Source organism: Balaenoptera ricei, chromosome 4, assembly GCF_028023285.1.
Source record: "Balaenoptera ricei isolate mBalRic1 chromosome 4, mBalRic1.hap2, whole genome shotgun sequence".
In the NCBI taxonomy this organism is placed as follows: Eukaryota; Metazoa; Chordata; class Mammalia; order Artiodactyla; family Balaenopteridae; genus Balaenoptera; species Balaenoptera ricei.
The window spans coordinates 141228781-141243307 of NC_082642.1; positions in this window are offsets into that span (position 1 = coordinate 141228781).

Below are 14527 nucleotides of genomic sequence, written 5' to 3' on the forward strand. Positions count from 1 at the left end.
TACAACAGCTTCCTGACCTCTGACATCTAGTCTTATTACATGAACACGTTTTTCCTTAATCTAAACACAAGATATATTTAATGGATTTAATTTTGAGTAGTTTACTATTATGATTCTCCAGGTGTGATGTTTTTGCTATTTGTTTTTTTCTTAAGCCCTTTTAGCTACTTATATTACCATCTATCTTTAAGTGTCTTAAGTTATATATATTTCAAACTAACAAAACATTAAATGTAAAATTACATTAGATGAAGAAATGGGGGAGTTGATAAAAAGGAAAGTAATCAAGAAACTTACATATATGTGGCACTCCTGCCACCTTGTGGGTTTTCTGTGTTATCCATAGACTTAATTTAATATTTGAGGGGGGAATTTTTGAAGGAGCACTTTGAACATTTTTGTTCTTAGTGTCAATTCCTTAAAATATCATACTTACTAATAAATAAATAAATAAAATAAATAAATAAATGCAATTATTCTCAAATAGTTGAGAAAAAGTATCTGTATGTATACCTATATCTATAATCTATAGCTATACTTATAAATATAATTAATTTTATGGTAATACCTTTACTTTCCAAAAAATGAGAGAGAAATGGTTAATGATAAACAAATGGGTCCAATGATTACAACAGATAAAGCTGGGAAACATTCTATTTCTTAGTCTTGCAATTTTTCTTTAAGTTTCAAATTATTTGCAAGTAAATAATTTCTCTCTCTCTTTCTGTATCTTTTCAGACACTGTTCCAGGAGTTACCCCATCTGCATCAATAGTCTTTCTCTCTCTACTGAGGTTTGAAAAGCCTCTCAATACCCCACTGCTCCCTCCAGCTATTTCATATTTTCTTCTTGATCTTTACTGGAAAAACTCCTCTGGAGGAGAGTCTATACTTGTTTCCATTTATTTCCCTTCATGCTATCTTAAAACATTAGCTCAAACATGAAATAATTAATAATTAAAACTAAATTCCTGATCTTACTTTCCAAACCTACTCTTCCAATAGTCTTCCTATCTAATTCATGGGAACTCCATTATCCTATTTGGCCAAAATTCTCTGCACAATATCGCCTCTCTCTTTTTCTCACAAAGCTCATCAATCTATCAGTAAATCTTACTGGTTTTAAGATCAAAATATATCCAGAATCTTGACTTTTCAGCTGCTTTACTACAATCTTTCTGATGCAACCGACTATCAGTTGGGTTACTTAGACAGCCTTCTGACTGGTCTCCTAATCTCGACTCTTTCTTCTTTGGAATTCATTCTCAGCACAGTATCCAGACCAATTATTTTAAATAGAAAACCAGATCGAGTCACTCTATCCAATATGTTTAATGGCTTCATTTTGAAAATCCCAAAGTCCTTACAAAAGCCTACAGTGCTCTTTATGATCTGATCATCTCCCTAGCACTCTTTTCCCATTCACACACTCCGCCATTACTTATTTGATAACTTAAACCCCTGACCTCTAGACTCCTCTGTTCCAGCCTCATTAGCTGCCTCACTGTTCTTCAAAGATATCAGCATGCTCTGGCCTCAGTGTCTTTGGACTTCCTGAAATTATCTTTCCCTAAAGATTTGCATGGATGTACCTTTTTTAGATCTTTACTCAAATATCACATCTGTGGTGATCAAGTTGAAATTCAACACCACTGCTTTACACACTCTAGCACTCCCTATCTTCTTTACCCTACTTTATTTTTTCCTCATAATACTCCAATACTTTCTTTTGTATTTGTTTATAACTATTTGCCCATTTAGAATGTAAGGTCTCTGTGAGCGAGGACTTTGTCTTTTAGTCTAGAACAGTGGCTGGCTCATTGAATGTGATCAATAAAAATGAAATATGCCTGCAAAGAGTAACTGAATCCTTCTGCAAAAACAATTCTCCAAGTTGCCTTTTCTGATGATTGAAACTAAAATAAACAACTGTATGTTTACTGTATAGTTGATTAAAAGCAGATCCATATACTACAAAAACAGGTTAGAGTAGTATAAATGATATTTTTCTCAAAAAACTTAAAGAATACAACCGGTATCACTACAACTGAATATGTAGGCAATATTTAAAATTGTTTCACTAAACACCGTGACTCTGTGTCTTATTTTTTCATATATATCGCCCATTGTTCTTTTGTTTGTTTGTTTGTTTTTTGGCCCTGTCTCTCGGCTTATGGATCTTAATTCCCTGACCAGGGATCGAACCCAGGCCAGTGAGAGTGTAGAGACCTAACCACTGGACCACCAGGGAATTCCCAACATCCTTTGTTCTCAATACCCTGCTTTATACAATGTTCATTCACTCATTCATGTATTCATTCATTCAAGAAATATTTATTTAGAGTTGAACAAGATGGCCTTAATGTTCCCCTCAACTGGAGTAACTTTAGACAGACTTCTTCCAGCCTGTGGGTCCCTGACTTTCCTTTTCTTAGAGTATTTACTTCAGAAAACTTGTCAATTCTCTCTCTGCCTCTTTGATGTGTAAATCCTTCTAAAAGTATCTGGGCTAGATTTACAACCCAGGACTGCCTTTCTCAAGAAACTGGGAGCCGTCTCTTTGAAACATAATCATCAAGGAACATAAGGCCCCCATCTCCCAGTCTGTAGGAGGGTAGAAGCTTAACTTAGAAGGGCATCTTACTCCAAGTTGTAAAAACTGAATCTTGAAGAGAGGAGAACGTTTACTTTGCCTTTGGGTAAGCCAATTAGCAAAGATGCCCTAATATCCCCCCTTCTCCCCTCCCTCAGCTCTTAAAAATGTTCCCACCCTTCGCTTCAACACAGCTGAGTGTGACGTCACCCCTTGGTCTGTCCTCTCTCAGTTGCCGGCAATAATATTGGAATGAAATCAATTTCTACTTGCTTGTCTTGTCTGGTGTGAATTTTTTTCCTTTTTTTTCTTTTTAGCCTTTCATTATGCACATTTACTTAGGCTTCCAAAACTTCTGGTCATCCTATTTAAGGAGAAAGTATATGATTATTTTATTTACAATCATGGGATAAGGGAGGATTTTCTACATATGTAATACAACTCAAAAGCCAAAATCGAAATTAAAAAAAAAAAATTTATTGATGTATATTTGATTTATGTCATGTTAGTTTCAAGTGTACAGCACAGCGATTCAGTTATACATATATATGTAAATTTTTTCTTTAAAAAAGTATACTTCGTGCCCAGTAGGTGATTTACGTAAATAATCTTTACATGCATGGCAGAAAAATATGCTGGAATATAATATGATTTAAAACAATCTTGACTTTTTTCCAGGAAAAAAAAATGTCATTAAAGAGTTAGTTCCTGATGCTGACTTTTTTCAAAGAAAATATACCACAAAGCTTATTTAGGGGATCATGAAATCAAAACTATGTAACATCTCTATAATATAATCCATCACACAAATCTTGATTTACTAGGGTTTTATAGTTAAATGCACAAAGTTTCATGCTGTGACCTTTATTAATTTGACTATCATATGTTAAAAAGTAAAATAACACACATATTTAGCCATAGCATTATTGCTGCTATTCAAAGTGATGTTTGGGCTAGATTCAGAATGATTTGATTAACTGATTAAAAATGTTAAAGTTAATTTAATAATTGATAAAAATATGCCATTTTCCATTTCACCACATATCTAATTTGGCCTGTTATAAAATGTATATGTAAAAATTTGTACCAATACCACAAAATATTGTTCAACTTATTGATTTAAATGCGGACAACCCTAGGCACAAAGCTGAATGCAAACATTATTTATTATAGTGCACCGCCCTCCCCCAAAAACGGTTTTTTAGAGTCCTAACCCCCAGTATCTCAGAATGTGATCTTATTTGGAGACAGGATCTTTACAGAGGTAACCATGTTTAAATGAAAGCATTAAGGTGGCTTCTAATTCAATAAGACTGATATCCTTATAAAAACAGGGAATTTGGACACAGAGGCAGACACACAAAGAGGGAAAACCATGTGAAGAGACAAAAGGAGACAATAGTCATCTACAAGCCAAGGACAGATCCTTCCTCACAGCCCTCAGAAGGAACCAGCCCTGCCAACACAGTGACTTTGGACTTGGAGCCTCCAGACTGTGAGAGAATAAACTTCTGTTGTTTAAGTTACCCAGTTTGCAGTACTTTGTTAACAGTAGCCCTAACAAACTAACACATTATTCTTGACAGAAAAAACAAATTTAAGTATTAAATATGATTATGTCATTTAAAATTCAGTTGGTAATCAAACTGGCTAATCATGTGTGAAAAGAGTGTTTTGGTGAAATTATTCTCCATTTCACTATTTCCTGTTGCTGAACGTTTAAACTGCTTCATAATATTGTTGCCTCAGCATCCATTTGTGTGGCCACAAGGCACACAGTAGCTTTGAACTGACCCTAGCCCTTCCCTGAGCAGACAGTTTAGATAACAGCCTACAGAGTCACAAGTAAATGTAAGTTCCTGATATGTCTCCCCAAACACCCTGTGATAAGCATTCTCCCCCAGATTCCAGGGTCTTCCTTTTGTGTGCCCCTTAGATAAGACTCCTAGGAAGCTCACCAAAACCACTGTTTTGGTTTGAATTGACCAATCTGGCTTTAGCCCAGGAACCCTAAAATACTTGACTTGTGGACCCTAATAAAGGCAGGTTTCCCAGGCCCTGCCATACTCTCTGCCTGCACCCTGCCTTGACCTACCTCTGTGGCCTCTCGTGGTATGCCAGATTCTACGAGTAATAAACTTTTCTATTTCTCTGGTGAAAGGTGGCTTACCGTAGGACACCCCTGGGACCTACTTAACAAGTGTCAATGTAACAAAGTTACAATACCTGTCCATTGAAGAAAACTTACTAAACATGATTTTTTTTAATTTCTGAAATTGACATAAAAGATTATTATTCACAGAAATAAAAATAAAACAGCTCCATATTCTATAATCTATATATGAAATCCAGAAATTGCTAGGTTATATATAGTTATGTTAAAGAAAATAAGTTTTTCCAAGTTCCTTCATTTTTAAATTTGGCACTTAATGAATTTGGCCATATAGAGATAAGTTTTCAAACCTTTTTTCATCAACTAATTGGTAATTGTTTTGTGAAAAGCAGAAAAGTACATGGAATCTGTATGAAACTCCTTTGATAGTGAAAAAAATTGAGCAGTTCAGACTATGTTTTACCAACTTTTTTCTCTCTCTCTTACTTCCTCATCCATCTTCAATATAAACTCCATTGAGATCCTTTTAAAGTTTTTTCATTTATGTATTTATCTCCAAGCTTATCCTTCTAGCCCTATAATCTTCCCTTCCCTTTATATTGCATTCACTTTCACTCAACTATTTGATTTTCATGCTCTAATTCTCTGAAGTGAATGGTTTCTTCATATTTCATGATGTGATATTGTACCAGTGCATTCACAACCTATAATCAAATTTTCCATTTTAAGTGTGTAACACTGTAAGTGCCCAGATAATTTCCCACCTATTATTTTTATTATTTTTTATTCCTTTAAGATATTAATCATTTCCAAATATCCATTCTTCTCAGCTTTCTCTATTAGAGTTTTATTGTGATTTATCTATTAACCTGCTGTCAGGCATAAATTAATCTTATATTCTTTCACAGAAGAGGCAAAGAGGGACAAAGATGTAGCATTTAAAGTCAGTAACTTTGTCACTGATGTAGATAGAGAAGGAATACACAAGAAAAAAAGTGTCTACTTATATTTATGGTATCATGTTTAGACCTGAAGGTGAGAGCTTTCACTCATATAATTATCGCTTATCACCTTGGAGATCTAACTCCAAGGTTTTTTGTTTGTTTTAAATTCTGCTACTTGCAAATTTGAAGTGTTAGGAAGACTTTAAAATGGACAAAAAATATTTTTAAAAAGAGATTAATTGGTGATCTGTCTGTGTCACACATCCAGATAATTTGTGCCTTTTATGTCTTAAGCTACTTTACAACTCTGTAAAGTGTAGAAAACTGATAATAATACAAATGAGTTTTGTTCACAGAAATCCTAAGCAGTTGTGTTCAGTGGAATGCAACTGATGATTGTCTTGTGGATAGACCAATTTTTGTACATATTTTTAACTTCATTTCAGCATTCCCTCACTGCATACAAATGTGTGAATTTTTAAATTTTGTTTAAACCAGCTGTAACATCTTACTGGTTTCTTAATTAATGCATAAATTAAATAAAATCACTGACACGTTCATTTCATATTTGTATCATATTCATGAGTACACGCTCTTTTTAAAATTATCCTTTGAAAGACAGTAAAGAAATACAGTACATTGCATAATGTTAAGACAAATAGACTTCACCTAAGGAGGTCAAGCACTGTTTATAACCTCCTTCATAATTCAGCTTTTAGGTTTTCCCTTTTCCTAGAATTCTCTACACTGTGCCAAAAGGTAAGCAAATCTCAACCCTATCACTGTTAGGGAGAACAACTTTAGTCACTTTCAACATTTTGAGGGTGTGTGTGTGTGTGTGTATGTGCCTGTGTGTGCTTTTAGATATTACCAAAAATTATTAGGAGAGGATAAAAGAGCATTTTGTAACAAACAACCCAATAACACAATTTAATTAAACCTTAGTGGACTTTTCTGTCTTCACCAAGAATCTCTACTGAAATCCTTCCAAGGAGTTATCTTTCCTTTCTTGTCCTTCCCAGAAAGCAGTCAACTTTTCCCAAGAATTTTCTCCTGTTTATCTACATCAAATGCCTCCAGCCTTTTTTTGTAGCTGCTTTGTTCAGCCAGAAACCTTGGAGCCAGCCCACTCTCCAGACTTTGGAATCTTGCTTGCATCCCATTGGGACCTTATGTAAGCATCTTCCAACAAAGATGCAATGTTCCTTATATTGCTAGAATTCATTATCATTTACTTGATAGCCATTAACTTTATACATTCATTCTTAGTTTTTATGACATTCACTCTATTATTCATGCCAATAATATTTACTGCAGAAGCTACACAAATACAGGTTACTCATCCAGGCTTGAAGAAATAATTTTCCAAAGTAACAGAATGGATGCCAAACTAATATTTAACATTTATATTTTTCATAAGGATATTTACATTGATTATTTTTATAGATGTCAATAGAACACTTTCATTTAGTGAGTGAAGGATGTCATCAAGAAATCATCAATCTTGTTTTCTTTGCTCCACTACCTATCCCCCTCCATTAAATCTCTGAGATTTGTCAATTCTGTCTTTCAACCATCTCATAAAAACTACTCATTCTCTCAATTCTTGTGTCACTGGGCTAAATCAGACCATGTGTATTTTATTACCTGGTCTCCTATAACACCTCCCTTACTCTTCACTTTCTCTTGCCAATGGTTTTCCAGGTTCTAGACTTCTAAAAAACATAGCCATATATATGGCCATTCTGGTCTTCCCTTCCAACTATTTCTGAATTACATCTCATGGACCCATCTGTTTTTAGAATCTTCTCTAGTCAACTCATCATGGGGCCATTTCGGATCAACCAGGTCAGGACATGATGCTCTCACTTATGAAGTGGTCTTCATACACTGATAAGTTAAACAATCTCAGTGTTTACTTCATCCATCTTCAACTTCTATCTTATTGCTTTACCTATCTTTCCCTAGAAGATCTCCCACCCGATGTGTGACTTGGGGTCCTCTAGAAAGCAAATATTGAAAAGAAGTGAAAATTCACTTGTGAAAGCTAAAAGGAGTAGGAAGCAGAAGTGGCCAGAGAAGGTCACCAGACTACAGTGGAGATCAGAAATCTATGAAAGGGAAAAGGGGTGAAGATGATTGTGCAGAGAGAACTCAGACTGTGATGCAGATCTGACAAAGTACAAACAACCCAATTAGGAACTCCAGAGCAAGGATCACCCATTGGAGGAGTCTTGCACTGAATAAAAATGGCTAGACCATAGTACCTCTAACATACCGAATCTTGGGCTGTCCAGGTGAAGTAAGATCTTGGCTTGAAAACTGAGGTAGATACTAAGGATGATAACAGTGTCAGATAACTGCAGTCACTGAAGCTGAAGAGCAATTTCTTTGTCGAAGAAGGATCCAAGTAGCACACCCGCTGGTACCATACCAGGTCAGCTTAGACTTCTGTCCTGTATGATTTGGTGCATTGTTTACATTCATTCTCTCAGGTGCTCTGCTCAGTGTTGTTTTTAGCTCATTCCAGAGCTCTGTCTCTCAAATCTATAGCCACATTACACTCATGCTAGTCCTGGAAATTGGTAGTTCTTTCAATTTACTAGGTTTTATTCACTTGAATGATTACTTGTTTAATATTGACAAACCAAGAATCAACCTTTAGGATTATACCATTAACATTTTGGTGTGAAACTAAGTCAAGCTATCCACTGGACACCTTCCATGAGAAACTAAAATTAAAACAATGAAAAATACATCTCTGGTAGCCCTTTGTGGTAGAGTGTAATATAGTTCAAACTATTCACTACCCAACATTATATAACTTTTATTCCAGAGCTCCTTTATATGGAAATATTGTACTTCCCATCCATTGACACTAGTCTTGGTCATATGGCTTACTCTTGCCAGTAAACTATGAAAGGAAGTGATAAGAAGTACCCTTGAAAAAGTACTTTCAAAGCTATCACACAGTTTCACTATTACTCTTTAAATTATATTTTCTTCTCTTCGACAAGACTAATAAATGATAGAGGTTCAAATAGGGGCTGTCTGAGAATAAAAGAAAAAAAGATAGAAAAAACATACCAACAACAAAAACATGCACAGCTGCCTTGCAATAGATAAGTGTGAGGTAGAAATAAACTTTGAGCCATGACATATTTTGAGGTGTTTGCTACCGAAGGCTGACCTAGCCTACTGACTGATTCACTTTGCTTTCACTGGTCAGCTGTGGGGTTTCATTATGATGTAGTCTGCGTGTGTGTTCTTGGGCCAGTTTCTTTATATCCCATGTCTCCTCTGTAAAATAGAATAAGAATGAGATCTATTTCATATGGTCGTCATCATAAACAAATGAATTCAAACATATAAAGCACTCTAAAGATTACCTGGAAAATAATGAATGCTTTCTAGAAGTTTCTGCCAACACCACCACCATTGCTACTGTACTATTACTAGTCCTACCCCTACTTCACAGATAGCAGTTCAATCCCAATTTCCCATTTCTACCATTTACTAGATTTATGATCTGGCATAATTTCTTTAAACAATTGAACCTCAGTTTTCCCACATAAATTATTTTATATACATTAGTGTCTTTTTTTTTTTTTAATGTATTAGTGTCTTTAAAAAAATTTATAAAGTGTCAATCAGCATATAAGACTTTTCTGGTGTCCAGGTGAGTTCATTTTCCAAATATTTTGATAAATCAGTGGCTTCATTTTAATATTTAATTCTACTCGTCCATATCTAGCCATTTCTTTATCATTTTTTCCTTTCTTCTTAAAATGATGATGGTCATCTGAATATTCTCAAATCTTTCCGTTTATCTTTTTGGATATCTTAACACTGTACTTTCATAAATTTTCGTGTATTCTTCACTCTAAACACAACTCCAAATAAATCATTTTAAGTATCAACATTTCTGCTATAAAGAATATTCTAAGAGGGTGTGGAGAAAAGGGAACCCTCTTGCATTGTTGGTGGGAATGTAAATTGATACAGCCACTATGGAGAACAATATGGAGGTTCCTTAAAAAACTGAAAATAGAATTACCATATGACCCAGCAATCCCACTACTGGGCATATACCCAGAGAAAACCGTAATTCAAAAAGACACATGCACCCGAATGTTCATTGCAGCACTATTTACAATAGCCAGGTCATGGAAGCAACCTAAATGCCCATCAACAGACGAATGGATAAAGAAGATGTGGTACATATATACAATGGAATATTACTCAGCCATAAAAAGGAACGAAATTGAGTCATTTGTTGAGACGTAGATGGATCTAGAGACTGTCATACAGAGTGAAGTAAGTCAGAAAGAGAAAAACAAATATCGTATATTAACACATGTATGTGGAACCTAGAAAAATGGTACAGATGAGCCAGTTTGCAGGGCAGAGGTTGAGACACAGATGTAGAGAGCGGACATATGGACACCAAGGTGGGAAAACTGCGGTGGGGTGGGGATGGTGTTGTGCTGAATTGGGCTATTGGGATTGACATGTATACACTGATGTGTATAAAATTGATGCCTAATAAGAACCTGCAGTATAAAAAAACAAAAACAAAAACAAACAAACAAAAAGAATATTCTACAAAGTTGTGTGCTAAGTTGGCAGATACTTAAACGCATCTGAAATGGATGTAAGTTATGGAGCCTCAAGGAAAACTCTTTTTAGAAACTATTCTTCCTACTCTCATGTTCTCAAGGGTGGAGAATAACGTTCTTTCTCATTTTCTTACCAGGAACAATTAAACAAAAAGAAAGCCTTTGTTTTTTTAAAAAATCCTATAAATTTTGTTTCCTTAATTTTTCTGTGTCTTTGCATTCTTTCCACACAAAGCATCTTTTACCATCTGGCTGTGACATTGATTTTCATTGTAACCCATTTTTCTGAATTCTATAAACAGATTACATATGTGTTAAGTTACCAAAAACAAAGCAAAACGAAACCAAACTAAACCATGTTTTTCAAAAATACAGCATTCATAACTGAAAGAAAGTAAAGAAGAAAGTTCGATTTTAAGTTAGCTTTTCTGCTAGGTTTTAGGATGTTAAATATTTTTCCATTACTCCCTGACCTTCTAGCCTCCTTGACTTCAATTTCTCTTCAGATTCAGTCTATCCTCTTACAATGTCAACGTTACCTTCGTAAGTAAGTAGATTTGATTATTTTACTTTAGAATTCAATCTCCATAGACTCTCTAACATTAATTGGCTAAGGCTAAAATTATTTCACATTATCGTCAAATCTTTTATGAATTCCGTTTTTCATTTGGTTCCTGTGATGCCACCTACTTCTCTGTTTATTCTCTAGCTCTTTCTCAGCCTCATTCCCTTAACTCTATAAATATGGAATGTGTATTCTCCACCATTCTGATCCCTCTATCAACACTTTTCCTTTTATACCTATTCCCATAGAGAGCTCAACTGATGCCGAGCTGCTATTGATTAATACCTATGGATATCATCTAGAGCCTTAAACACTTGCTCAAATGCCACCTGTGTGCTTTTAATGATCCAGTCAGCATCTCCTCACGAAGGCTCTAACAGTACCTCATATTAATCATGTTTAAAAGAAAAATGGTTTCTCATGTACCCATCCCCTTCACCTATTACTTCACAAAAATATCATCTTCTCTTCATGCCTTCCTTGTATCCATCATTGACTCCACCAGTATCTTAACTCTTAGGTTTTATGATTATTATAGAATTGTAGAATTAAAAGAAATCTAATAGACCATCCAAGCCATCCCTCAGGATGTATAAACCTCCACTACAAATTTGACCTCTGGCCAAAGCATCTGTGAACTCAGCAATTGTAGGCTAAATTGTATGTTAATATATGTTTCTCAGTATGAGGTTGATGGCTTTGTCATGCAAAAGAGTTTAAAAACCAATGGTCTACACTCATACTTCCTTTTTTTCTTTTCCTCCATAATTTTTTTTTGCTTATTTCCAAATTTTCTCAATTAAATCTCTTCAGTATCCCACAAATACAAACCTTCTTTTCTTTTGACACTGTTCCCAATTTGAGCCATACCCATGGACCCTGAACTACTGCTGCAGTTTCAGGTATAAGAGAAAGATATCCTGCCAGTAAACATTCAAGAAAACAACCTGAGAGTCTGGAGACAGAGTAACTCATAGAGTTTTCTTCCTTGTTGTAACAGTTTCCTTTTGCTGTTATAACAAATTACCAATAACTTTATGTCTTAAAACAACACACGTTTATTATCTTACACTATTAGAGGCCAGAAATTCTAGAATCAATATGTTTTTCTTCCAGAGGATCTGGGAGAGAATCTATTTGCTTGCCTTTTCCAGCTTCTAGAGGCAGTCTGCATTACTTGAATCATAGACTCTTTCTCCATCTTCAGAGCCATCAGTGTAAATCTTCAAATATTTGTCTCCTTCTTTCTCTCACTCTCTCTCACCTGCATATCAAGGTCGAGATGGGGAGGTGTGCTGTGAACAAGTGCTGTGATCTGAACTAATGCAGAAGCTAGAGTCTGTGTTTAAGAGGACACCAGAATTCACTACCGGTGGTTTTTATGGCTCCAACAGGAGTCTGGTTAAGGTCATTGTTCTGGTACATGTTGGAACATTTCTCATATTAATTCCTGGAACAGAATTTTTCTATGTCCCAGTCTCTTAAAGGAGTCTCTTATAGCCATATAAATAGATTTACTTTCATTTTTACCAGATCTTTCTTGATATCCTTATGTCTGATTGAGAATGCAGTATATGGAATCTTCTTCCAGTTCTGAATAGATTATAATTTCCTCTAGTGTTTAGGTTTTATTTATTTATTTGTTTTAATATTATTCTCCCAAGTTTCAACCTTTTCTCATATCTGTGAACAGAGTTATGAATGCCAGAATCTTGGCAAAGCCTTTACAACTGAAATAGATTCTTAATTAACTTCTCTATTCCAAGCATTCCCCAATCATTGCATCTTTTATGCCTCTGCATCTTTACACTTCTTTGATAAAGTGTTTAATGTCACTTCTTAAGTTCCCTTCTTAAGAATACTTGTTTCCCACAGCAAAACAAATAACATCCAAACTCCCTGTCATTGAACTCAGGATCCTCTGCGATCTGTCCTCAAAACTAACTTCAGGGACTTAAGTTCCATATTTCTTTACTCAGAGCTTATCTCTTCTGAGGCAGGTAATAGAGCATTTTCACCTCTGCTAGTCATTTAGTTCATATTTTCAAAGGTGCCATTTGAAAATTATATAAAATCAGTTATACGAGGCAGGAGTCACTGCACACTGAAACATGGTCTCATCATTAGACATAATAATGTCTCTTAATGAAGTCTGATAGGCTGACCATAAAGAACTTAAAGTGTTTAGGTTAGTGGCTCAAATCTCACTCAGACCATGGGACTCAGGAACATATATTTATAAGCTCATGTATGAAAACCTTTAACAGTCACTCATCCTTTCTGGGCAAGTCTTGGTCATCAGGTGAGAGGTCAATGCCATCATAACACAGTGATCTCAAAAATCCTTTCCTATTCTTAAAAAGGGATGAAAAATATAAGGCCAGACACTATCAAACTCGTAGAAGAAAACATAGGCAGAACACTCTATGACATAAGTCACAGCAAGGTCCTTTTTTTTTTTTTTTTTTTTCAAGGTCCTTTTTGACCCACCTCCTAGAGAAATGGAAATAAAAAAATAAATAAACAAATGGGACCTAATGAAACTTAAAAGCTTTTGCACAGCAGAGGAAACCATAAACAAGATGAAAAGACAACCCTCAGAATCGGAGAAAATATTTTCAAATGAAGCAACTGACAAAGGATTAATCTCCAAAATTTACAAGTAGCTCATGCAGCTCAATATCAAAAAAACAAACAACCCAATCCAAAAATGGGCAGAAGACCTAAATAGACATTTCTCCAAAGAAGATATGCAGATTGCCAACAAACACATGAAAGAATGTTCAACAACATTAATCATTAGAGAAATGCAAATCAAAACTACAATGAGATATCATCTCACACCGTCAGAATGGCCATCATCAAAACATCTACAAACAATAAATTCTGGAAAGGGTGTGGAGAAAAGGGAACCCTCTTGCACTGTTGGTGGGAATGTAAATTGATACAGCCACTACAGAGAACAGTATGGAGGTTCCTTAAAAAACTAAAAATAGAACTAGCATACAATCCAGCAATCCTACTCCTGGGCATATACCCTGAGAAAACCATAATTCAAAAAGAGTTATGTACCGCAATGTTCATTGCAGCTCTATTTACAATAGCAAGGACATGGAAGCAACCTAAGTGTCCATCAACAGATGAATGGATAAAGAAGATGTGGCACACATATACAACGGAATATTACTCAACCATAAAAAGAAACGAAATTGAGTTATTTGTAGTGAGATGGATGGACCTAGAGTCTGTCATACAGAGTGAAGTAAGTCAGAAGGAGAAAAACAAATACCGTATGCTAACATATATATATGGGATCTAAAAAAAAAAAAAAAAATGGTCCTGAAGAACCTAGGGGCAAGACGGGAATAAAGATGCAGACCTACTAGAGAATGGACTTGAGGATATGGGGAGGGGGAAGGGTAAGCTGGGACAAAGCTGGGGCATTGACATATATACACTACCAAATGTAAAATAGATAGCTAGTAGGAAGCAGCCGCATAGCACAGGGAGATCAGCTTGGTGCTTTGTGACCACCTAGAGGTGTGGGATAGGGAGAGTGGGAGGGAGACACATGAGGGAGGAGATATGGGGATATATGTATATGTATAGCTGATTCATTTTGTTATACAGCAGAAACTAACACACCATTGTAAAGCAATTATACTCCAAAAAAGATGTTAAAAAACAAACAAAC